Source organism: Bolinopsis microptera, chromosome 4, assembly GCF_026151205.1.
Source record: "Bolinopsis microptera isolate Bmic1 chromosome 4, MBARI_Bmic_1.0, whole genome shotgun sequence".
NCBI lineage: Eukaryota > Metazoa > Ctenophora > Tentaculata > Lobata > Bolinopsidae > Bolinopsis > Bolinopsis microptera.
Genome location: NC_087075.1, coordinates 1935429 through 1948403, shown reverse-complemented (window position 1 = coordinate 1948403; position 12975 = coordinate 1935429). Strand labels below are relative to the sequence as shown.

The window sequence follows — 12975 nt, the reverse complement described above, 5'->3', positions numbered from 1 at the left end:
TCCCCTTGGACCCCCCCCCCTGTTTACTCGTTCTCATTGTATCATTGTATCAGGAGTCAAATAGCTTATCTATATCAAGAACTTCTCAAACTTTGTCTTAATCGTCACATCGGGAGTCATTCGGAGTTTTTAATCTTTTACTATTGAGAGTTTTAGGTATTAGGGTATATGATAATACCAACATACCGTCACTATCAGGAATGTGTTGGTTTTTTTCCCTTTCCTCCCGCAATAGTGATACCCGGTCCCTTTTCCACCTTGTTCAAGGAGGGACTTCAAAACACGTGGGGTACCAACTTCTCTGTCTGTGCTTTCTCTCGATTGTTAACGTACCTAGGTAAAACGAGTTTACTGTATGCTTCATAAAAAATATTATCATATTAGTAACTTAGAGTAGCCCACCGAAAATGTAACTTAGTAACTCACGAAAGGAACTTAGTAACTCTCGAAAGTAACTTAGTAACTCACGAAAGTAACTTAGTAACTCACAAAAAGTAACTTAGGTAACTCACTAAAGTAACTTGAGTAACTCACAAAAGTAATTAGAATCACAAAAGTAACTTTAGTAACTCACAAAAGTAACTTAGTAACTCACGAAAGTATTAAAGTAATCCACGAAGTAACTTAGTAACTCCAAAAAGTAACATAGTAATCAGTATTAACACACGAAAGTAACTCAGTAATAACTCACGAGTAACTCCGTAATTAACACACGAAGTAACTCAGCAGTATTAAACACACCGAAATGTAAACTCGTATTAACACACGAAAGTAACTCAGTATTAACACACGAAAGTAACTCAGTTTAACACACGAATGTAACTCAGTATTAACACACGAAAGTAACACAGTATTAACACACGAATGTTCCTTACACATTAAATTAATAACAATTCCCCAGCACTTTCATGCCATCAAATAAACCTACACTACTCAGCATTGCTTATCAGGGTGCCCTAAACATTCATCACATATTTTCTTTAATGTGTGACAGAGTAAACCTGAGTGCACCATCTAACGAAAAAAGTCGTCAAATATGTAGGTAATGGTCATATGTACCCATCCAATCAACTGGACACTCAAAAATTTGGTCAAAAACGGCAGCAAGGGGTCCATATTTACTCCGTCACATGTTTATAGTGTGACAATGTAACCATTTCCGTGCCGGCCTTATTTAAGCGATATCTTATCACCTGATTAAGATATCGTTATGTGACAAAGTTAGCCTAGAGGATGATACGATTATCCTAACCATCAAGGGTTTATGTAATTTCATAGTGTGACAATTTCAACTACACTGTGCCATTTAATAGGGTCACTTATATTTACCAATATCCTCAAACTCAAATGAACGTGTCCAAATAGTATTTAACAGAATATCAAAACAAACACACTTCTCCGTGCATTTTGGGTGCGCTGCAGACTATATGTCAAAAATAACATAATTGGTACGATTTGGGAGCAACACGGCTCTAGGCAACTCTGTTGAAACTTTGAAAGGATAAGTGAAACGATACGAATTTGGATTAAATTTAGATCAAAACCGACATTACGGCACGTATTGACCTCACTTCAGGTCTCATTATACCTCTGTGTAAGGCCAATACGTGCCGTAATGTCGGTTTTGATCTAGTTTTAACAGAGCTGCCTAGAGCCGCGATGCTCCATAATTGTACCAATTATGTATCTAACTCACGCTTGGCCCTCCATGAACATTACACATATATTTCAAAATCCAACCCTGCTAAAAGGAATTTAGTTTGCGTTATATATTAAAAGTGGATTGATTTTTTAGGAGTACCAATTTTAAATTAATTAATAGTAGATTTAATAACACACTCAAAGGTTAAAGATAACCAAATCACAATTTAGATCGGTGATTTGAACGTAGAGTACCATTTAAATTACTTAAATTAAAATGAATACTTAAAATAGTCAAATAGTTCCACAGCCGCTTGCTGATTATTACAAAACTGGCTTCTCGAAATCTTTTTAAAAAACACTGTTTGCAAAGTGCTACTACTGTCTTCGACTTCTGACGTCGGTTCGCACCAGGGTATAATGGCGTCTTAAATCTGCTATCTCAAGATCCTGAAAACATTAACCATACGTAATTATATTGAAACTATATTTTTTATAATTGACCTGGCCCACAGATGCAACAATCAACAATTAACAACTCGAAAATATATGTCAAGAAATTAAGAGAAATCCGATAAATGTGGATTACACGGTTATCGCACGGTTACCTCTTTGTAATACTGGATCAATGATGCCTCAACAATCTCGGATTGAAACGTAAGACCAATGCTGGTATTTTCAAGCTCCGAATGTGCGGTCACCAAGTCTTTTTCCTCCTGGCTTAAATGGATGCCACACTCCTGTGAAAAAAGATAATATTAAAGCCATAATATAACCGTTAAAGTCCTCTCTATGATATATATTATGTGCACTATTACTGTAATTTCATTCCTCGAACTAAGCTGAATCTCAAACACTAACCATGCCACTTATTAACAGCGATTGTTCAATTTATACTTTTATACAACTAATTTACATTTAATGCAACTGTTATTTTCCACCTGAAGTTAAAAGATTATAACCAAACCTTTATTAACACGGCAAAGAAGATAATGCAATGTTAATAAACAAAAATCTGCCATATATTCTACGGCTCAAATACTCAAAAATCGGCCAAATTTGCTGTTATTATATTGGACTGATCATATAAGCTGTGTTATTCGTTATTGTTGTGGTCGTTCATCCCTGATCCCACCACGTGGTATTCTTCCGGTTATAGTCATTCTCCGCTCATGCTAAGTTATAAGTAATTGGTTATCTTTTGCAACTGTTAACAATTGTCAATATGGTTGAATTGATTCATGGATATAGCAATATATTATATAACAATTGAATATGCCATACAATATATGTACCTCGATATACCACTTTCATGATCTCATCATGCAGTGCAGTGTGCCGTGTTCATAGGCAAACTTAAGTAAATAGTACATTTATCGTTTCCCCTGTCAAGCACGGTATATCAAGGATTTAATGTATAGAATATCCCAAAGAGTACCTATATCGGCCATATCGGCTTGGCATCTAGGAACATATATAAGCTTCGATATTACACGCTATCTTGTTGTCCAACATTGTATCACACTACACTACACTACACTACACTACACTACACTACACTACACTACACTACACTACACTACACTACACTACACTACACTACACTACACTACACTACACTACACTACACTACACTACACTACACTACACTACACTACACTACACTACACTACACTACACTACACTACACTACACTACACTACACTACACTACACTACACTACACTACACTACACTACACTATTTAAGAAATTATAAAATAATTAATAAGGTCATAAACCGATTCGGTTCAGTACAGTTCTATAACGTTGGTATTATAGTATAATATACAATCAAACCTCCATTGACCAGGCCCCAATTTAACAGAATCCCCAATTTGGCACTTTTATTCATTTACTCAAAACCACGGTGAATTGAGGTTTGACTGTATTATATGGCATCGTTCGCTAGTATTTAAACATAGAAATATAGCGTCCCAAAAAATTTATAGATTCAGCTAACACTGGATTTATAGATTCAGCTAACACTGGATCTAATTTAGGAGTTCATTAGATAAACCATATCACGATATCACGATTAGGTTAGACTGTCTATGCTTTTTGGGACCCTATAGTTCATTCATTAAAAAACCACCCACCCCAAGCCACGTGGAGGCCGATCTACCGTTTGGGGCTCACGGCTAATCTTGGTGGTGGTGGTGGTGGTTGTGGTGGTAAAAGAGCATACAAAGCCCATTTTTAACAACTTGAAGATTCTTGACTCGGTTAGTAAACATGCAAGCTTGGGAAATCCAATCAACTCCGACAACTAGGAACCAATCATGACATATCCCCGACAACTAGGAACCTCTGGAGATACAGCAACTGGGACAAAGGCGAGAAACACAACCAGCCTTGCGGCTCTAGCAAACTTCTTATCAGAATAATATAAAACTTTAAACTTCTTCGAAATGTTCCTCTGAACAGCTTGACAGAGATGGAAGTAGCAATTGCTAATCTCCCACCCTGGCAAACTGTTCTGAATCGCATTCATGACCGCTTTCTCAAAATCAATCATTATTGTACCAGTTTGTGGTGGTGGTGGTGGTTGTGGTGGTAAAAGAGCATACAAAGCCCATTTTTAACAACTTGAAGATTCTTGACTCGGTTAGTAAAGCGAAGTTCTAAGTTTAAGAAAAAAACTGTACATTTATATTAATATATTTTCTGGCTCTGCCACATCGTCAAAACTTGATACATCTGATATTGCAATTTCAATTTCAAATGGTTTACAGCTTCACTTATATCATAAATAAATAAATATAAAGTTTACATGAACTTGAAGTGACCTGAAGAGTGAAGGAGCCTCTACAAGATTCATGATCTCTTAACGGGTGCCCTTCATAATATTCAGTACACCTGCCCTGAGCTAGCTCCATACATCATAAACATATATCGAAAACCTGCAAGACTGGTAATAGCAAGGACAGATGAGGAGATCTTAAGTGAAGAGGGTGTTACACAAGGGGACAATTATAGTGCAGGGACAATAGTGCAATGGCCAAGTATTCCTGCTCTCTCATGCCACTAGTCCAAAATGTGTCATCAACGGGTATAGCCATAGGAAAAGATGACGACATCTCCAACATTGCTAAGAGGGAGCCTCAACTAGCATATGCTAGGTACATCCATGGACTTTCTAAGCGGTGGAACTATGTCTGTCGCACAACTCCAGACATAAGCAACAGATGGAAAGTAGGAGTCACCTTTATTCCAGCAGTATTAGACCGAATATTTAATTGCCCTGATATAACACAGAAGATCTTTGCCTTACCCTGCAGAGATGTGGGCCTGAGTATATACGATCTGAGCCAGACAGCTGATCTTAAGTATGAATACTCACTCTTTGCCACAGAGAATCTTACTGATGCAATCTTAAATCAAGTATCAGAACATACAGAGAATCATCAAAAGGCTGTTGAAGTAAAAGCTGAAATTTCGAGAAGAAGACAGCAGTTCTACAAGCAGAAACGTGAGGAAGTTCTACCAGAGCTTAACCAGATACAGAAGCTTCAGCTTGATCTTGCAACAGAAAAGGGGGCAAGTTGCTGGTTAACATCACTCCCACTGCAGTCTTATGGATACTCATTCAACAAAAAGGAATTTAATGATGCTTTGGCCAAAGATATAATCTAAAAATCAAGGATACTTCAAGAAAGTGTGTCTGTGGAGAAACCAATACTATCAATCATCTCATCTGCAAGTATGCAAGAAAGGTGGTTATGTAAACCTGAGACACAATTCCCTCAGAGATGTCATAGCTGAACTGATGCAGAATGCGGGATGCAGAGATGTATGTGTGGAACCACCGTTGTTGCCAGTCAAGTTACCACCAGGTGCAAACACAGCAGAAGTAGCACGCTTAGATGTTAGTGCTAGAAGTGTTTTGAGCCCGTAAGAGAGCATTTTTTGATATTAGGGTCTTCCATGCCCCTGCACCCTCTAATCAAGCTTTGAACACTATAGCCAACATGTACATGATGATGATGAAAATCTTAAAATAACTGGCTACAATGAGCATTCTATTAACAATAAATAGTAAAGATCAAAACTTCAATTTCCAAAAGACTAATAATTTTAAATACCTACCTAACAAAATTACACCCCGTTAAAACGTTATAAAACATCAGTAATTTAGTACAAAATTAAAGATCTTAACAATTTCTACACTTCAAAATACTAGAATAAATGTTCATAGAACAGAATATTTGACTTTACCAGTCACTTGACGTTTCAAAGTGAAACTGAGGTTAAAGATGCAGTTACAAAAGGCCACTGGTTCTCAATGGTTACTGAAACAAACTTTTTCCAAAATAAAAGTTTTAAAGCAGTCCATATATCTGCTTTTCTTTGAACTAAACAGCTCAAATAGAAAAACTCATTCCCCTGTTATTAAAACAATATTTAATTTAAAGGTGTTTGTTTTCAAATAAGCAAAGTCCAATAACACTTTACTACACTTCAATATACTTGGTATTTCATTCTTTATCATAGTAGTAGCAAAATTAGCAAAATTAGATGCTATAATAAACCCTTATCTTTTCGAAAGATTAATCTTTCGCTTAAGATGTAGCCCCTCGCTTTCTACAATTTCAACACACACACTTATAAACATTTCGTCCCTTGAACAGTTCAGTATGATGGAGCCCTGCTCAGCTGCTAGATCGACCATGGACCTACCGCTGTTACACAGGGTGATGATTCGTTCAGCTTGACATTGTAGATTCGCGTCCACAAGCTCACAACTTGATAGTAGGTGCAGTGCTGTTTGCTCATCCGAGCCACAGATGCATAGCGGAGAGGCCACTGCTCTGTCAACTCGGAAGAGAAACGAGTTCAGTAGATTGTTCTTGTACATGAGACTCATAACTAATACTTCCACTTCGCGGCTCACTCCAAAGGGGATAGGAAGGGGGTTGCAGGAGACTCTTGGAATTTCAGACCATCCTTCCGTCAGTAGTAGGTTTTGTAAGCTCTCTTGCCAAAGAAGCTCTGTGAATTGCTGCATCATTCCTTTAGTGTACTTATAAATCTTTTTGGGTAGTAACAGAACTTGTTCTAGATTTCTCTGGGTTAAGTCACAGGTCTGACCTTCAGTGCTGAAATGTTCTACTTTCCATATTAAGAATTTCTGCACGTCTCGGAGATGGAAGAGTACTGTTGGGTTCATTTCATCTAGTTGAGTTCTCACGAAGTCAAAATGAATGTCGTCTGAGTCATGGAGAACCTTAAGGTAATGTTTGATCGAAATTACTCTCCCCATTGTTTGGAGTGGTGGTACACCCAGAATGACTTCAAGAATGGCCCCGTGTACATTGAAAACAGCCCCGACTGCAGCTTTAGACACTCTGTACCACAGTTTGTTTATGTCTGTCATATTTGAATTTTTCATCCATATAATAGATCCATAGAACAGTGTTGAGAAGAGAATGGTTTTGGCAACTCTAACTAGCACTGCTTGGTTCATGCCCCAGTTTCTGTTTGCATAACGACTCATACAAACCCAGCGGTAGACTAGATTATTGTAGACATGCTTGCTGTGCTGTTTGAAGGTCAACTTACTGTCTAGTATGACACCCAGAACTTTCGTTTGATCTGTTAGATGAATTAGTTTCCCTCCTAGGTTGAATGAGGTTGGGATTCCGGCTTGATCATATGAGTTGAAGCATATAATCTCAGTCTTATTTGCATCACAGTTTATAACCAGGCGCCAACAAGATGTCCAATATTCAATGCTGTCCATAGCCAGGTTGAGATAGAAAAGACACTCCTCTAAGTCCCTGCCATCCCTAAACATTTCGTCCCTTGAACAGTTCAGTATGATGGAGCCCTGCTCAGCTGCTAGATCGACCATGGACCTACCGCTGTTACACAGGGTGATGATTCGTTCAGCTTGACATTGTAGATTCGCGTCCACAAGCTCACAACTTGATAGTAGGTGCAGTGCTGTTTGCTCATCCGAGCCACAGATGCATAGCGGAGAGGCCACTGCTCTGTCAACTCGGAAGAGAAACGAGTTCAGTAGATTGTTCTTGTACATGAGACTCATAACTAATACTTCCACTTCGCGGCTCACTCCAAAGGGGATAGGAAGGGGGTTGCAGGAGACTCTTGGAATTTCAGACCATCCTTCCGTCAGTAGTAGGTTTTGTAAGCTCTCTTGCCAAAGAAGCTCTGTGAATTGCTGCATCATTCCTTTAGTGTACTTATAAATCTTTTTGGGTAGTAACAGAACTTGTTCTAGATTTCTCTGGGTTAAGTCACAGGTCTGACCTTCAGTGCTGAAATGTTCTACTTTCCATATTAAGAATTTCTGCACGTCTCGGAGATGGAAGAGTACTGTTGGGTTCATTTCATCTAGTTGAGTTCTCACGAAGTCAAAATGAATGTCGTCTGAGTCATGGAGAACCTTAAGGTAATGTTTGATCGAAATTACTCTCCCCATTGTTTGGAGTGGTGGTACACCCAGAATGACTTCAAGAATGGCCCCGTGTACATTGAAAACAGCCCCGACTGCAGCTTTAGACACTCTGTACCACAGTTTGTTTATGTCTGTCATATTTGAATTTTTCATCCATATAATAGATCCATAGAACAGTGTTGAGAAGAGAATGGTTTTGGCAACTCTAACTAGCACTGCTTGGTTCATGCCCCAGTTTCTGTTTGCATAACGACTCATACAAACCCAGCGGTAGACTAGATTATTGTAGACATGCTTGCTGTGCTGTTTGAAGGTCAACTTACTGTCTAGTATGACACCCAGAACTTTCGTTTGATCTGTTAGATGAATTAGTTTCCCTCCTAGGTTGAATGAGGTTGGGATTCCGGCTTGATCATATGAGTTGAAGCATATAATCTCAGTCTTATTTGCATCACAGTTTATAACCAGGCGCCAACAAGATGTCCAATATTCAATGCTGTCCATAGCCAGGTTGAGATAGAAAAGACACTCCTCTAAGTCCCTGCCAACCACTTTAACTGTCCCATCATCAGCAAACTTCAAGACACTAATCTGTTGGTACACTGAACAGACAGCCTCGATATCCATAATGAAGAATTTGAACAAAATAGGGGACAGCACAGATCCTTGTGGTAACCCATAGTCCAGGCAGTCTCTAACTGGGCCGAGAAATCCATTTATTAGAAGGCAAACTGTACGACTAAACAGAAAGCTGTCTATAGTTTTAAGATAGCAGCCATGAACACCAGCTCTCCAGAGCTTAACAATTAGACCTTTTTTCCACACTGAATCAAAAGCTTTTTCGAAGTCAATGAACAAACAAAGTACCGTAAGCTTCTTCATAATATCACCTTTAATACCCGCAGTCAGCCTATTGAGGTATCTGATAGTGTTTTTGCCTTTGGAGAAACCTTCCTGATTTACATCAATAATTCCCACTTTCTTTAGATATACCTCAAGTCGTTGTGCCAAGATTCGTTCAAGCAGTTTGCCTACATACGAGGAGATTGAAATTGGCCTGTATGCACCTGCTTTGGAATATGAGGACTTTCCATCTTTTTTGAGGAACACGATCTTAGAGTCGTTCCACAACCAAAGTCCATTGCGCAAGCAGAGTGTGAAGAGCCTGCTTAGTGCATGAATTGCATTTGGACCTAGTTTCTTTAGCATAGACTGATGTACTTCATGATTATCAAAACTAGCGGCTGTAGAGTGAATACCTTTCAGAGTAGCAGTGATCTCCCATGGTGTAACCGGGCAGTAAAGGGCGGAGCTGCTTGTAAATCTATCTGCCATATCCTCACTGGGCTGGAAATTGCTGTTTTTGATGTCGTCATACAGGTTGTTCATTTCCTGATAGAAAACATCATCAAATTGATCGATATTATGAACTATGTGTTTAGCCTGAAAAAACGTTCCAAACATTTCCTTCTCTATGTCAGCATTTTCTGTGAGGATAGTTCCATCCTCTGAGATAAGAGCTTCAACCATTTGATCAGATGGGGGTTTGAAGAGCTTATTGAACTCTTTCCAGAACTTTTTTGCCTGAGAGGTGTTCAGGTCATTTGTCTTTCGAAGGATAAACTGCTGACATGCCTGCTTTCTTGCTTCTTCAAATTCCTTCTTTGAGGTCTGCATTGCTTCAAATGCAGTGTCCGTATTTCTGGTTAAATACGATTTGAGGTCGAATCTTAGTTTCCCAGAAAGCACAGATAGCTTGGGGGTCCAGTAAGGTTTACTGTGTTTGGAGACACATTTCATTTGGCAGTTTTCTTTTGTAGAAACATCAATAGCTGTGTTAATAACTTCCAGCCATTCCTTGATAGTCCCATCAGTTGCTAAGCTATCGGTTTTTTCGAGTGTCAAGTCAATCTCGATGTCTCTAGTCCAGTTAAACCAGTCCATTGACTGAAGGTTATACTTCTGAACATTCTCTGACCTGATTGCCACAGGTTGTGATTGAACATTGATTGATACTGGAACGTGACCTCTCAAAGGAGCCCCACTATACAAGTTAGCAAAGTGATCTGCAATTGGATGATCTATATACTTATCGAGCTGTGTGGATGTGATGAAAAAGTCAATATGGCTGCTCCCATTCCTTGCCAAGAACGTGCTTGACGAAGGTGCATGGACACAGAACTTGGACCAGTCTAGATGTTCTTCAATATATTTTCCATACTTATTTACCACAGTATCATTCCAGATAAAGTGGCGAGCATTAAAATCCCCCATAGCAATCACACCTGTACACTTGTGAAGCTTGCTCATTTCATGAGCCTTATCAAGCATAACCAACATCTCTTTCACACCTGATAAGTAGTCCAGTTTCAAATAGAGGTTGCCAATTATGTATCTTTTGCCGTTCCAAGATAACATTCCCCAAACTGAGTCAATATTTGATGAAATGTTTGAGATAACAGGAAGCTGTGTGAACATGATCTCTTGTCTAACCATGATTGCACAGCCTTTGTTGCTATTATTATTTGTATCTTCAAAAGTTTTCATGTTTGTTAATGATTTCCATTGGCTTCCAGCACCTGTCTCCTGCACACCAAATAGAAGGATGTCGTTGTCAAACGCATACTTGCTTAGCATCATGTTGCTTCTTTGGGATAGTCCGCAGATGTTGATTGTGCATAATTTACCAAACACTGTGCTATTTTGGGCATTTCTACTTGAAGTGTTATAATCGATCATAATGCATCATGAGAGAATTTAACCAATTTCTCTTTGTACACTGCACAATCAAATGATCCTGCTTGGTGATCTTTGTTGCAATGTGCACACTTGAACCCACTGGTTATTGAACAGCTATTGCTTTCATGATTTTCTGCACATTTTCCACACTTAGCTGGCTTGGTGCAATACCGGTGAATATGTCCCCAACCTTGGCACTTGTTGCACTTGATAACCCTGGACCTTCTTTTGTACTCTTCAACAATATAGCGCTGATGACAAAACTGTATCTTATCTTTGACTACCTTCATCATTTCTTCTCGAGACGAAAATTCAAGTTTGATCATTCCATTGAATGATTTATCAGACCTTTTCCGTTGAAATTCGCATTTTGTGACAATACCAGAGTAGTTTTGCATAATCTCATTTTTCATGTCATCCTCGTTGTGATCATCATACACATGCTTAACCATGGCCACAGTGTTATAGTCTCCTGGTATTTTCATACCTTTATTACCACCAAAATGACTTGTTTCCCAGTTAGACTGCACATTGTTTGCTGTGTTTTCATCTTCAAACTCAAATGTGATGGATCCTGATGCCGTTAGCCTACAATGTTTGATCACCATGCCTTTGTAATGCTGATTGAAAGCCTTACGTATATCACGACTAGTCCTTATGTTAGTATCTTCTGGTCGGATAACAACTCTGGTACGTTTGAGTCGCTCAACATCATCAGACTCCTGTTTAGCTTTTGATATAGATTTCAAACCCTCCATGACCTTTTGTGGGATAGGACTGTTTTTGGAGATACCATTTGAAACAGCAGCACTGTAGGGTACTTTAGTGGCCGCCTGTTTTACCTTAGTTTCTACACTGTTAACCTTCACAGCCATAGCATCCAATTTATGCTCCACACGCTTCAGCTTGGAGAGAGCACTACCATACACGGAGTTGCATGGGGGGCACAGCACCTTGATGTAGCTTGGAGAGTCCTTAAGAGCTTTAAAAAGGTCAAGACTAACAGGCTTGTATGTGCAGCTAGTGTGAAAATACCACCCACATCCACTACATTCAATACCAAGACCTGATGTATCTGACCTATCTGTAACCTCTTTACAGCAAACAGAACATGGATACATCACCTTACCAGATTCTGATTTAGCAAAAATTCCTTTTACCTTTCCATCAACTGACTCAAAATCGACAAATGTACCTTTGTTACTGAATATAGCCAAAATGTTCTCATTAGCCTGGTCCCCAATTCCTCGTATGAAGACTTTGCTGCTGTTCACGTTTTCCATCCTCGTCATACCCATCCGGAGCAATCAGCTGGAATTTGTACAAAACCCTATCAAGCTGAGGAGAAGTTAATTCAGATAGAATCAGGGATTTAGAATTAGAAGTAGCCATTCAAAACGTTTTCCAAGGTGTACGTCAATCCAGAGATGTCGAAACAAAATTGAGAAAGATATAACCCACCGGAGAGGTTCCGACTTGTGGGTCGGACTCCCTTTAAAGATATAGATGAGAAGTGAAGAAAGGTCTTCAGTGACTGGTCTGGAGGCCTTGTCTGGTCAGAGTCTACGTTATAGCTTGTCTACGATTCCACTACTTCTCCACTACTTGTACATGTCACATACCTCAAATTATTTGTTATATAGTAGTGTTGAAAGTATTAAAACAGTAAAACAAATTTTTTAGTAAAACAAATTTAAATTTTGGTATTTATTAATAACAATCAAAACATATCATATCATAAAAATAAAGCCGCGCGTTGGTTGACTGCCTCAGTATGGTGAATAATTTAAGCTTGAAGGTGCCCTGCGCATTTACAGAACATGTACAAGAGCCATGAGAAATGAAAGAAGACTGCGTTTAACGCCCAAGTGTTGGAGATCAAGAGAGGTACGTTTGCACCAGTGGTTTTATCTACAACTTGTGGTATGGGGACGGAAGCCCAAGTTCTTACAAAAAGACTTGCAGAAAAAATGTCTACAAAATTCTGGAATGAGATATTCAGATACCATCACTTTCTAAGGAAGAGGATCTGCTTTGATCTCTTATGAACCACAATCATTGCTCTACGTGGACATCATGGAAAACGAAGAAGTGCTCCAGATGAAATAGAAGCACTGGATATCGATTGATTAGTAGC

General features: G+C 38.9%; 1 long non-coding RNA gene across 1 annotated transcript; it reads right to left on the bottom strand.

Annotated features, from left to right (window-relative positions):
- Positions 1-1410: 1410 nt before the first annotated feature.
- On the bottom strand, positions 1411-12486 carry LOC134814188 (uncharacterized). Its single transcript, XR_010160113.1, has 3 exons — positions 12461-12486; positions 2250-2816; positions 1411-2091 (listed from the first exon to the last, which is right to left on the bottom strand). It is a non-coding gene; the product is annotated as an uncharacterized LOC134814188 (long non-coding RNA).
- Positions 12487-12975: the final 489 nt, after the last annotated feature.